General features: G+C 32.5%; 1 protein-coding gene across 2 annotated transcripts in view; it reads right to left on the minus strand.

Moving 5' to 3' along the window:
- LOC126895946 (discoidin domain-containing receptor tyrosine kinase B-like) overlaps positions 1–15,397 on the minus strand; it is a 79,877-nt gene that overhangs the window by 55,593 nt on the left and 8,887 nt on the right. Inside the window, exon 2 of one of the 2 annotated variants that reach the window (XM_050668295.1) lies at positions 8,786–8,844. The exons of the other annotated variant lie outside the window; for it this stretch is intronic. The gene's annotated coding sequence lies outside the window, so the exon portion shown is untranslated. The remainder of the gene's footprint in view (positions 1–8,785; positions 8,845–15,397) is intronic. 2 annotated transcript variants of the gene reach the window in all.

Below are 15,397 nucleotides of genomic sequence, written 5' to 3' on the forward strand. Positions count from 1 at the left end.
CAGTGTAGTTTACATTTAAATATGGATGTTATTTTTGTCTATAATTAATAGTTAAAATATCTTAAATATAAACATGAATAAGACTACAAATAATGAACCAAATATTGTGTATAAATGATATAGTTTACACTCATTTGTTATAATACGCTATTCTGATGTTGTATAATACATTAATAATGGCTAGATAAGAGAAACTGAACATTGTAAATGTAATTAAAGACTATTTGGTACATTCACCAAACACGAGTAGATTATATCGCCAGACATGAAGACACAGTTGTGTGCATTAATGGGTTGCACGTTATCTGTTAATGCTTTGCTAGTTTTAGTACTTGCCCACACATCGTTGACGTCGTCGTTTAAAAAATTTCGTTAGAGCAGTTTTTTATATCTTTTAACAGCCCCATTTACACGGTTATTAAAAATTATTATTAATAATATGCACGATAAAAATCAAAGGTATATTTTTAACACAAAATATATATATTCTTCAGACACATATTTATAATATAGCGGATTAAATCTTTTGATTGAAGCGACCGGTTCTTGAAATACAGTAGTTTTAAAATAGTAGCCAGGGCATAGTTGTAAACAAGGTCTTTTCTTTAGGCATCTGAGTTCAAATACTTCTAAACGTGTATGGTTTGTATAGACAATATTGCAAAACTACCCTTGTTTTTACAGATGCGTCTGATCATACTTCAGGTCTAAAGACACATTTTCACGCCACGTTTAAAAATCAAGACTACATGACGCGTAACACGATCTCTTGATGTTTAACCCTCCTTCCATCTTAACATATGTAGTCGAGATGATATCCTCTCCCATGAAGCATTTATGTGTATATTTCTATATTAATTTGGGACATTTTAATATGGCATAACACAAAAAAGGGTTCTTTTTAGTCGGCAGACCATAGCCTAGGCGCTCCTTGAATCATAATGAAAATAATAATAAAAATTTACTCATTAGTTAGCAAGATAGGTCGTTCTCAATATTTTTGTTCCGTCCTTGTATTATACATATATAAGATGTAGATTTGAGAAGGTGTTTCGTTTCCCTAAGGCATCATAACTGTACGTCAGCTACTTGTCAAAAGGCTAACCCTGTTTATAGTATGAACAGTAACGCAACATGATGCACGTGTAGTTATCAGTTATGTTAAATGCGACCGTGTGGATGAGCCAAGATTTGATGTTTACTACAGTCATAATAGACAAAAATAACAAATTTTATTTAAAAACAAAAATCACATTATTGATTGCTCTAGTTTTCTTTTTGGCGTTTCCGACACGAATGATAGTATAGTATAGACGAAATGCTATTAAAAACCATTTTGTTGGACAGCTTGTGGTCATCCATCAACAAACATTAGTTCACAGTAAATTTCACCTGGATATAAAAACGTGATGTCATTCGACAGCTTCGTGATGGTAACGGAAACAGCACATTATTATGGTTTCAAACTGCCAAACTAGATCAATAAATTAGCTATAGCTCATCTTGTCACTATTCGACGGCAGATAAACAATTCAGATAGAACATGTATCCCAAAAAAAAATTCCGGAAAAAATACCAGATAATCTCGTTTCTTAAATTCGGATGAGTTAACGCTTTGATTCATAATTGTTGACAAATTTCACTAAAATATTTTATTGAAATTGCTTAAAGAATACATGAAACGAAATCAATACATATAAAAAAAATATCATTGGAACACATTTTCACAAGAAGATATACTCATTGTACAACTTTTCAAATTGACAGTGACTTAAACTGCAACGCGTTATATAGACTGGTTCTATGTGCGATAGTAATTAATGTTGGCAAGAAAATTTTGTTATTTTCTCTCTCGAGAGAAACAACTCATCAAAGAACCATAGTGTTTAAACTAAAACTAATTACAAAACTTCTCATTCAGAGTCTACGTTACTTGTCAAAAAGACGAGTGTAGAAGACTATTTCAAAACAGTTTCTTTCCACAGCTTCATTTCTTCAATGTGGTGCTACTTCTTAAAATTAATTATAATATGTAATTGGTTTCACCTTTTAGGTCATTATCTTTAGATTTTTTGTCATAATATTTTTTTGATTAACTAGACAATAGATGTTACTTTTGATTTTTACTGATGTTTTCCAAATCAAAGGATGTGTATACATTACATATATTATATATGTATTATTAATTAGAATCAATTAAGTATTAGATTACAAGAGACCTATGTTGATCTTTTTGGGGGTCAAATTTCATATTTCTATGTACAAGTTTTATCAGATTTCTTTTTTCAATCAAAACAAAAACCCAAAATTAACACGACAATGACATTAATTTTTTTTCTAACTTTGTACGATATGTTTTTAAATTGTGTGATGCTTTTGTTTTGTTTGGGTATATCGTGTGAATTATCATTTGTGACTATGTAAAAACCAATTATTCAAGCAACAATAGTACCACGTTGAAAACGAATAATTAATTGATAAATGAAATATTTGTACATTATATGAATAAACTTTTAATTAAAAATACCTTAACAACTAATAATGGATCAATTGATATTAGCCATATGGTTTTAAATTATACTATCATGAACTGCACATTTCAATATTAATTCGTATAAGTTATCCAACTATACTAACAAAGTTCAATTTAGTTATATTCGTATAGTTTTGAACGTGACATTTACCCAATAGGGTATTAATCAAGCTCAATGATACGTGAAAATAGCGGCCCGTAGAGAAGACGGTGTTAAACCCTGAAGCTGAATGTTGAAAACTAGTATTTTATTTGTTTGTAGAATGAAATCACTTTCTAGTGAAAAATAAACGCAATAACAGAAGGGAATACAAATCCTTGTTTTACACGAGGAAATAATATTTTCAGAAGACTTGTGTGCTAGTACAACATCATCGAGTGTTGGTGAACCGTAAACTAGGTAATAAACAACCGTAGCTGAACGTCAAAAGCAAAAGCTTGTTTGCCGTTGACGGTTATAATAGTATACAGCGAGTGATGTTCAGCTGTTTTAATATAATTTTTGTTCTGAAAAGTATTCTAGTCAGAGTTTTATAGACAGAATAACTTATTTAAGTTTACCCACAAATGTTGTAAACTGTAAGAAAAAAAAAAATCGAAAGCAAAATACATTTCGTGAAAATATTAACATTAATAATTAATGTTGAAACTAATTTTGGTATAGTTTCGTACTTTGGTAAAAATGTTATAACTTAATTCGTTAAAAGTGAATCGTAACAAACCCATAGCAAATTTCTGGTTGGTTATTTTTGCACTTAGAGTAACGTTAAATCCGATGATAGTCTTTTAAAAGCGCGCGCAGAGTAATGTTAGGAATTGCTTTCCAGAACATTTTATGTACGTTTTCTGCCCATCTTGGTTAATACTAAAAGACACCACGAAGAAAGCTCAGTTCTTTGAAGGGGAATGAAGGTTCATTAGGATTCCGGTTGTGGGGTTGATTTTCACACGGTGCGTACGGCAGAATTCGTTGATATTGGCTCTGGCTAGTGGTATATGGAAGAAATTTCATTTATGTCGTCCTTTTGTAGTGGTGTTGGCGCCAGTGGCTTACTCCCTCGAGGTCGACCGCCCCGACACGTTTGATTGCTTCTTTTCGCCCCCGTATGTACATTTTTCTAAAGCCCATTAAAACGTTACGCATCCCCAACTTTTTTCCAACGCTTTCAAACGAAATGCACATACTTTATAATACGAACCCGTACACGGGAGTTCAGGTAAAAACTACTACGACTAGGTAACATTAAACTTTAATAATGCGCAATGTTTGTACAAAATGAAAGGTCCTTAATACGTTTGCCATTTTAAAAAGCAAACGCCTCATACGCGTTTTATGATTTTAAACACTAGCAGTGCAGGGTAAGTTACGCACAAACATGTTCATTATTTTGTATTAAAATATATATATATTTTCTTCTCTACGAGTATCATTGATTCCATTCGGTGCTTATTGGTATTACACAACCGAAATATTTTGGTACGAGTGTAGAGAAAGGGAGCTAACAAAACTAAAAGGAATACAGCACACGCACAGAAGCGTTGTGTGTAGGGTAGAACAATACCACTGTGGACATATGACTGAATTCTCATCGAGGGGGGTACTCATTCGTACCGAATAAAATGATCGAAATGCATTATAGAAAAGAAAAAGCTCTGGGCGTGTGAAAACGAGTGCATGCGTGTGTATATGTATACAGTAGCGGTGTTGATGTGAAGCAGTTATACATAGTAGTCATTTACCTTAGACCTCCACTTCATTCATACAAAATTATTTTGTAGATCGCCCATTGTTGCTCGACCCCAAGGGTGCACTTTTCCTCAGAAACTTTACAAATGTAACGGTAGTATAACTTTTACAGTGTCGATTTTACCACATGTACTTTCTATTGTCTATTGGATGCCGTGTATTGCTTGCTAATAGCATTAGGTCATTCATGGTCTTTTATTTGTACAAAAACAATAAAATTGCGATCACGTGTTTAAAACTAGTAGAACAATACGATGGTTTTGACTAAAATGTTTAATATCAAACTGTGCGAAAAACAGATTTTGATTTGTTTATTTTCAACCGAGTTCGAATAGCGAAGAAATAACATTATAGAAACGTTGTTTAAAATCGTCAAATTATAAATGGATAGCAATTTACTAGTTATTTTAAAAATGAGAGCATAAGAGATTACATGATATAAATGTATAAATTGTAATATGTTACTGTGAATCATAAAGACAAGTTAAAATGTGCCAATGACAAAGTAAAAATAACAGCTTACAATGAGCGTGTATGTTTGTTGGTTTTATGGTTATTTTATTCAAGCTTAAAGCTCCCTAGCTAGTGGACGGACACTAAAAAAATGCGTGTATTTAATTTTTATTTGAAATAGTATAATCGTTGATTTAATATGATAAAATAACTTAATCGTCACCAAAGATTGTCAATGTGGGCGTTTCTGTGGTTATTTTTTTTTACATTCGTTAAACAACTATTGGTTCGTGCTGCTTTATAATAACTCAACATTAAGCTTTTACACCGTATCCTGGGTAGAATTTATATGCTTTTTTAATGCTTTATTTCAAAGAATTTAGTCACACTCAATTTACATGTAACCGTATTCATTTAGACCAAGATACCATCAGTTTGACAACAATAAGCGAATATATTATGCAAATTTAACAGTAAAGTAGTACACTGGATAACTTAAAAAAAACACGATCCCAGATGATTAAAGTCTACAAGGACATTACAACTTTAGTATAAGGATAATTATGTTCATAAGTAACCACCTGCCTGAATATTGCAACTATATGTGTAACACAGTTGGTCGCTCCGGTCACGTTCAACGTCCGTTTGTATGATTCTTTGGTTTTCAAATTTGTCATGCTGTAAAAGTTGCACATTTCTCTAGCAACATAAATCATTTAAATTTCTACGTAGCACCAGAATTACAGAAGATAAGACTTCCAAGTATTTTTAGTTTCTTAAAAACGTTTTACTTTGTGGGCAAAAACCATTTCTGTAGATATTATGCATAAATGTTTATTGGTCAATTAGTCTATACATTTTATTTACAATTATAATTACCATGTCTATTATTTCAAATGTTCATTATGATAGAATTAAATTCAAGGATATAAAAAATCGTTTAACTCTAAGGCAGACACGATCTAAAAACTATTCTTATCCAGTAATTGCTTCTAATGTTATCAAGGGTCAACACAATAAGCAGTATCGACAATAACCCTAATAAAATTCATAGCTCTACGCTTGTTTAACAATATCAGATGTTCTGAATAGTGAAATCTGTCACATCTAGACACACAAATCATTGTACACACTTCCTAATAATAATTGGTGTCTTTATCACTGTATTTTTCACATTTTATATTGAATTCGTTTCTGTGTCCTTTTATTTTTCCAAAAACATATCGCTTATTCATTTTCAGCTTATTCAAAAGGCCAGCACAATCATTATGTTCTAACCAGCCTCCTACATGGTCCACAGGGTGTCAGCTGCGCAATGTTTACAATAGGCATCTATATATTTTATTAGATTAAATGCGGGCTGACCGTCACCGGTTTGAATATAGATGAAGGGAGGGGTCAATCCTATAGAATGTCGTGTGCTCACAATATTATAGCAGTGATAGCCTTCTAAAGATACTTTACAACTTTAAGGGATATGGCAGTTTCTGAAACTCCTATCGCCGATAATCCTTTCTAATGTGTTGATACATTTATTTATATGTTCTATTGTTCAAAATCTCATCACGTGTGAAAGCAATAAAATGAATGCACTGGGTTTTAAAATTTTACGAGTTCTACATAAGTTCTCATTTTAACAATGAACTAATTAAATAATATCCATAAATTTGATTTATAACTTAGAAAATTGTAGCGAAAGAGTATTAACACCATTCTTTGTTGTTTGTGTGAAGGACGTTTTGGTCTACATTTGCATATTTTTCTAAAATAACTTAATTGTGTTTCTTTTAAAAAATCCGAATAAATTTAATAGTAAAAATTTGTATTGATTCATAAAGTAAATTCGCCATCATCCCTTATAACTTGTAAAGATATATGATATTTATGTAACTTATCATAATTTTAATTTTCTGTGTTAAAAATCGATCGAGTATACAGCGTTTCTATTCTAAGTTTAATGCCAATGGAATTAGTTAGTAACTAAATAACATTTTTTTTTTTTTTTATGACATACATTGGATTATTTCTAATTTATTATTGTACAGTGATGCTGCAGTTTTTTCCCTATATATATATATTCACTTTCAACACCTTTTTGGTAGGATGGGTTTAGTAACGCCCAAGGGTAACGTTTCAGCCGCCAAAATACAGGCTAAATGCCGTAAATTTTCGCTATAATACTCGCACGTATAGTCCAACATAAATTATTACAGTTTCCAACAATGGGATGGATTTGACTATGCATGTTCAGTTTCGAGTTCTACATTTATTATATTTGCTCCCTCTTGGTACACAACTTCGAACATACATTCATTATCATGACGGAGAAATAACGAAAAAAAATATCACAACTAAATATATAACATATAATAAAAGTTATCCAAACAAATTTTGATTCTTTAAAATAAATACCCCAAAAGAGAAAATAATAATAGAAATTCAATACAAATTGAGTTATCACTTGTCGATTTCATAATTGTTTAAAAGTCAAAGAATGATTACACTTTATAATTCTTTCTAAACAAGAACTTTAATTATGCCTAAATCTACACATTTGCATAAATCAAAACATATAAATCAAATACATAATAATGCTAATATTAGTAAAAATAAAAATAAATACTGTGAAAAATAAAAGTATTTGTTTTTCTACGTCGATTGTCTTAAATAAAAATATACAGAACAATATTGATTCAAATAGGCAAACAATTTGCAAGTAGTCGTCAACAAAATGTAAATACGCAAATAAAAAACACATAAACGTTTTTGATATTTTTCTAAAAATCAATGTGTTATTGTTATTTTCGTGTACCGTCAATTCAAATTTAGGCACAGTTGAAAATCAAATACATTAAAATAAACAGAAAAGTTTTCTTTGTTTTACTTAAACAAAACGATAAAATATAAAGGAATATGCAAATGGTATTTTGTCAATTCAACTCTCATGTACAAATAGCAAACATTTATTATTAAGAATACATTAAATATGTTTTAAATTTATTTAACTTTGGTCCATTTTAAAATGTTCCGCTTTTTTTTGTATATAATAATACGATTCTGAGTTTATTCATCTTGTTAGGCTAAAATGTGATTTATGAAAACTTTCTGGTTATAAATAAGATAAATTACAAAATGAGCTACAAAATTTTGTAATTATAAAATAATAATGAAATTTACCTCTAAGGAACATGTCATTTTTTATTTATATTTTAACCCCTCGACTGTACATCAATGAAGTATAGACGTGAGTTTTTCTCGTTTTTCAAACACAACTTCCGACCCTAATCCATCCTATCCAAATGATAACGGATATTTATTTATACTGTTTTTCTTTTAAAACGGAAATTAACTTTCGAAAGTTCAATGCGTAAATATAGTAGACTCTGGAAAACTCTATAGATAACTTAAAGATAAAGAAAATTGATTTATATAACCCATCCTAAGTAAAATATGAATGCACTTTAAACACTACAATATTTGATTGATGAGACAATAAGTAGCTAATCATAATACACTGTGATTGTTAGTTGGTTAACTGTAATATAAAACAAATTTTCACTTCGATCAAATCATTCAGTGATTATTCATCGGTAAAAAAATTGCAATAAATGTGCGTCCATATAGCGTATATTATAACGGTATCAACAGTATTCAAAGAGGGGCTTTCCTAACATAGAAATAGCCGCGAACCTGCATGATCGTTCAACTTGAAAAAGCCCTCTCAGAAACAAAAGCGCTTTTTTTGTTGATGGTCTCTAAATCGCAGCTGCCCCCGTTGACAATTTAATCGCAGATGTTTTTTTTTTTTAACTGGCCCAGGCCACATTATTATAAAGGGACTCCGGTTACTCCCCTCTGAACGAAATGCTTCGTAGGCCCGTGCCTTGACGTTTATTGCAAACATGACGTTTATAATACGGCACGCAGACAGTGTGCCTTTGAACTCGTCGTAATAAAGGAGTTGATGGAAAGAGGACGGGAGAAATAAAACCATTAATATTGACACATCTTCACGAACCCGAATACTACTAAAAATTCGATTTTATTAATACCTTTTACAATGTAGGCCGAAGCTGGAAAACTTGACAATGATAAACCGTACAGCACTTATCTGAAAATAAAACAAAAGTTCTACTTAGAATTCACGAAATTGTGTATCTATAATTAAATTAGTACAATAAAGTTTAAATTCATTTAATACGCTGCAAATATTCCATTCCATTGCTATTTTGAGCACGTCCTTCATTTTGTGTGGTTTTGAAGAAACTCTTTACGCCTCGAAGGCAATTAATATACTTGGGCTTTTTTCATCGAAAGAGGGAAAAAATATATAAGAAAAAACATTGACCAAGCTTTTTGAAAAATTTCCCTTGAGGCGAAAGCGAGCTTTCATTACTCTAGTCGAATGTGGTTTATTGGTATTGACACTTTGCAAGACGTGTCTATGAGAAAACGCTGGGTAGAGTGGGGAGCATAAATAATATATCTATAGATATGACCATTTATTAGAAAATATGATATCAACTGTTTTAAGCAGACGATTTTTACCCAAAGGATTCCTTCATAAAAAATAACTCTTTTAAAAGAATCAACACAAAAAAAAAAGCAATGTTTATAAATTAGCTTAAACAGAATAAATATTAGTACCATAAAGTTTAATTCAAGATGAAATATTTCTTGTGAATAAATCCAGAAAATATGATGATGGGAGTTTACTGTTATGTTGATTGACTCGAGACAGAAAACCTTACAGAATAATTTTACTTAAAAAATAATAATTATGAAAAAGTTTTTATTTTTATGCAGTGCAGATAAAATAATCAGATATCTGGAAATTCTTTAATGATAAGTAATGTGAAACTAACCGATTAACTAGCGGCGTCACGTTTAAAGTATTATCAAATAATTTGGTAATGGACCGCGAAAAAGCGTCGGCCAAGTTTAAGAGTTCTGAGTGGTTGGACTTCATGTACCTGTGCCACCGGCAGGCATAAATCTCTCCCACGAGTTTCAAGACCACTTACTTATCCACTGTAAGAGTGAGTACTGGAGGTGCGGTGATGTTGGTGTTGTAACCAACATCGAGGTAACCAGAGACTAGCATTTTACCAGTGCACGCGTGGTACTTGGCTTACATGAAAATAATGTTTTGTATCAATTGTCGGAACGACCGTACATAATTCTTTTAATACATGTAATTGCTATTAAAACACGAGATAATATAGCCGATTTTCTCTATTTAAAATTCCAGAAACACATGTATATACAGTATAAAAAGAATAAATTAGCAAAACTGGTTTGGATAATATACTTTGATTTTTATTTTACAAAAGTGACCCGACAGTCGTATAATTAGTAATTACACATATTCGAAGTTATTTCCGTTGAGTAACAAATGCATTAATTGTGATTGTATATTTAAAAGAATTCATAACTATATTACTATCAACTGTGGAATTCTAGGGTTAATTGAAGTAGAAATAATTCCATTAAATGGTTCAAAATAAAAATGTATTTCACTTAAGACAATTTTTTTTTGGTTTTCAACTAAATGTTGCGCAAGTTATTTTAACGACCCTCTGACCTCTTTTGAATCCCTTGTCTGTCACGCCATCAACGGTTTCACTGTAACAACATTTATTTTCCTTTATAATACCCATATGTTCAACGTACGCGTACCATCGGTCATCATATTCACTTACACGTACCTACACAATGATGAGCTACCACACAGAAGCTCTCCCTAAGTAAAAACACTTAAAGTGTCTGTAGTATAACAATATTACAATAACGACATACGCCCCAATGACTTGCAACAATTTGCTTGGTAATTGAATCTAAATATTGTATCAATGAGCAATAGCAACAAACATTTATTATTCATTAGCTTATGTTGAGGTAAGTTGACAGAATATATAATACATTGTTATTTATGATTGATAGAAGAAAAACATTATAGTCAGATCTTAGTGAATTACACATTCTCATATAATTAGCAACTGAAGTTATTTTTTTCAATAGAAAATAACCAAGCGTTTCTTAAATTTTCAAAGAGACATAATAGTAATAGTTCTACACATAATATATCGACGCTATTTTGGTGATCTCTTTTCAATTTAAAACATAATTACAAAAGTCTTTATTAGTAAAGACTTTTGTAATTATTTAGGATAGTAAAAACTTAAAGAGATATATCCATGTGCTCGCTGTTTTCTTGGAAACTTTTTATAATATGAATCATAAATGTTTTTTTATAACTTTATAATATGAAAAAAAATTGCTGCTTATAATATAAAAATATTTGAAAATCATGGCACAACGCTAAGAGGACGATAACGAATCAGATTTCGGAACAAAATCATCTCTCTAGAGAATTTCTTCAGTCGGATAAAAGGTACAACAGAGTCTAACTCGTGCGTGATCTTTAAATAATGTTCCATTTTGTGATCAAATCCATTATTTTTGAATCTCTTTGACCTGTTGCCTCAGTATAACTATACAAACCAAAAAACGGCCATAAATAAAATATTCTGTTAATAAAAGTATTCACTACATTCGAAACCGTATGCACGAGATATTTATAAGTAATGCGATTTTGTTTCGACATTTGTATATTATTATAAATACGATTGAGATATTAATGTTTTAAGAAATAACAAATCCTATTGTAACTGTAATATTGTTATGCCAGATTCTCTACAACCAATCCAACAATATTTTTTATTCTAACAAAAAGTAATGTCTTTAGTAGGTATTAAAGTAGAAGAAAGATTTTCTATATCCATTGGGTAACTTCAAAGAATAGTATTATATAGCTAAATTGGGAAACAAATGTCCCGGAAACGAACATTACTAATAAAAGAGTTTTGCAGTACATGGAAAATTGTTTAGCTTAGAAGAATGGTCAAGAATCATCAGGGCTAGAGAATATTTTAGGTGATAATTTTTTTAATAACAAGTAAAATTACATCCATTAAGTCGCAACAAATATTTTTTAATAATAATACAAACAAAAATATATGAACTTGTATAATAATGAATTTATCAAATAGATGTTGAATTTTTAATTAATACCGTTTTTGATGTGCTAGAAAAATTGCGCTGCTGGATAATGAAGATCAATTGTTCACTAAATAATAAAGAAAACATAATTCACCAATATAACATATTTATTTTGTAACGGAGTATTTAAAAATTGTTCTCGTCCAAATACTAATTATTTATATTTCAGTATTTCATAGAATATTATTTCCTCTTCATAGCGCACAGTTAAAAAAATACACTGAGCCAAACAAGCGCTTTTGTTTTTTAAAAGGATCGTAAATAAACGGCTGGAAATGAGAAAAAACGCTTGCCTCCGGGAAAACGTTTGTCCTACTCTCCGGTAGTTATTTTATACCTGAGCACTCGGGGGATAAAACTATATATTGTTCCAACTTTATTGTACCCCTTTCCTCAGACATCCGTTAGTAATCCGTTATAAATTATACCGGTATCACCATTATCTCTTCTACCGAAATAAAAAATAAGAAGAAAAATAAGTTAATAAAATGTAGATTTCACTTTGCTTCTGTACAGCAATTGGAATACCCCCACCCCTGTTCAACTGTTTATCATCCAAAATATCATTATGTTAGTCTACGCCGTTACAACCTAAGTCGTGTTCACAGTGTGTATGAGAACAATACAACTACTGCATTTGTAATCTTTTTATACAACGCTGTGATTTAAAATGTATTCTAGAATTTGCATCGGCCGTTTATAAGGGTAGCAGATTTATTGCGCTTTTCGAGACGTATGCCATTGGAGATGGGAAAAAAGTCACGTCTGAGCGTTTTCGTAAAGTTTAGAGACTGTTATTTTGGCCTGACAAGAAAAGAAACCAGCTTCAGCCCACAAATTGTTTCCTTTGGATAACGTCCAATACTACATGCGGACAGCCAATCGAAGAGGCGTGTTTATACAGCTACTTTTACTGCCACTTGAAACACAAGGATATAAATACAATAGACTTTTGTAAACATTATTTCCAACACATACATCCGCCGCAGATCAATCGGGCTGCGCTGCGGTTGTCTGTGCTATTTTATGGTAACGATGCGTTTTCCTACCCTATCGCGTATGAAGAGCTTATACTCTGGATACGTGCGTTTTTAGTCATTACCGACGTTCTCATTTCGGACTATGCAATATCTCATTTTTATTTCCCTAATACAAAAGTCCCACCTCGTGCGTAAGACCCGTTGGGGAGTGGGATTCCCAAGCGAATACGCCGCACATGTGCCCCAAAATGGCGCTGGAGAGCCGCAGTAATATTTGAATAGTGTTATTACACTAGAGCCCGTGCGTACGGCTAATGCAAAGACTACTCGAAACACTCTCGGCAAGGCCGTAGCCGGTTAATTAAAATAAATAATAATGAAACGCTAAAGCAACTGGAAAGCTCTTTGGAAAAAGTAAAATAATAATATACGCTGTTTTGAACCCTTTGTGCTGACCCCAGATTCATATGTCAAAAACAAATTAATTTACCAACAATAAAACGCACAGGGTTTACGTAGAGAATCGTGTGTTTGTTTGTTTGTTTACGCGGTACACATACGCGTGTTTGCCAATTGTTTGGCAATAAGGAAACAACGTCGGTCAAAACCGGTGCTTTGCGTGTGGTTTTACAGATGGTCATTTGATAAACAAACGCACATTTTGTGGAAGAGTTGTTTTCAATAGTCTGGACGGTATTCCGATTTTATGTGAGCCTGCAGTGGTTCCACGACAATAACGGTTTTCGATAATTACATAAGATTCGAGACTAAGAACAACAGCTGAATGGAAAATATCTGTTGACGGTAACCGATATATTTGAATAAATAGTGTGCGGCCAAACAGACAGCTATGAACAGTGACAACAACTGCAGTCGCAGTAATTACACATTATGTAAAACAATTTGTATACATCGAAAACCGGATATTGCGCGCTCTATAAACAACTATTAGTCTTTGCACCTATACAAATAAATTAATTAGACATCATCGGGCAAAAACAATGCGTTTACGTTTAGGAATTTTTTTAACCGACCCAACAATGTACAGCTGTAATGGGTTCGTACACAACCGTACGGTAATATTCATTAGACTTTCTAGTACAACACACTCTCTTATCGATGTAATTGTGCATTTGTTTGATTACTTGGCAGCCGCTATTGCATCGACGTTCTGCCGCCGCCGCCGCCGTACGATCGGACTCCACCCCACAACGACCCTTGTGCTGCTGTCGTGCACACGGCCGCTAGTATTTTCCTATTGTGTTCGTGTGGCCACGTGACCCTAGAACACGACCCTTGTCTCGCCGCTCCCCCGGCACAGGGTCTTTGGCCGACCACCTTTCACGCTCGACGTGGGCTAATTTGACTGCACGGGCCACCCGCCGTTTTCGCGAACACGGCTAGTCGACCTACTACAATGTTTTGGTAATGACACGGCGGAATAAAATCCACAACACCGCCAATTCAATGCGCACCACGTCATCGATGGGCGAAATGGTATTAATCGAGAAAACACGTTGTTGCACCGACACGGAGAACATTTAAGAAATGATGCGATTCTACAGTTTATGTTTTCTAGACCACCTCGCCAGTTGTGTTGGTCCTCTGTAATGTACACTGTCATTTGGCTACGGTAATAAATGGCAATATTCCGGAGGGTGTTTGTAACAAGACCGCGAAACACATGTTACTTTTAACTAATATCGGTAAACCACCCTTAATCGATAAGGGTAGGGCTTAAACAAAAACGCTGATTCATTACAGTGAAATCCATGTACTTGAGATTTCGTAGTTACTTTTTTTTTCATTTCGGAACAACATTAGAAGATTAATCATTAATGATCAACATTGAGTTTCGGTTACCAAGTTTTCATTATTATAAAACGAGTGTCTAGCGATTAATATGTAACTGAAAATACTCAAACCAAACATCTAAGCACGCGCACTCTCCTCGAATGTACTTTTTAATTCATTAAAAATCAAATAAATACTCTTGAATACATAAACGAAAAATTAATTGATTGAAAATTACACATGTCGAGTTGTGCGCAGGTAGGTGATGTATCTCGGCTCGACTGCCGGTATTCGTCATAAAATTAATGTATGATGTGTACATATTTTGACAGCTTGGCGGGTGTAGCCCTCTCAGATCTCGTTTAATAACAATATCAAAATTGATAAATATGCATAACTCGGCATGAAGACATCGGCTGTCTGAATCCGGAGATGATTAATATATGCTCACGATAACCATTTCTTCAGTCTCCAGTCGGATGAATGAGTATTTTTCGAGTGATGCCGATGAACATCATTTGATTGTTTGTTCAATTTTTACTCGGTCAATTGATTTACTGATTTCTCGTCATCAGTATTTCTAAGACGAAATATCTAACTGAACGTTATTTATGTGACGTTTAATTTTTTGTCTCCGTGGACTGCTTTAAAAATATTAACGAGAAAATACATTTCTGAATAATAAAACAATTATAAAAACGCTACAGAACATATTATCATTATCAGGATCGAATCTCTTTGATGAAATACGAGTCAAGAATAAAACTCCTCGACTGTAGTTAAATATCATTTAAACAATGAGTGCACTTTATTATTGATAAAACGTTA

This window comes from Daktulosphaira vitifoliae, unplaced genomic scaffold (genome assembly GCF_025091365.1).
Source record: "Daktulosphaira vitifoliae isolate Bord-2020 unplaced genomic scaffold, ASM2509136v1 Scaffold_1, whole genome shotgun sequence".
Taxonomy (NCBI): Eukaryota; Metazoa; Arthropoda; class Insecta; order Hemiptera; family Phylloxeridae; genus Daktulosphaira; species Daktulosphaira vitifoliae.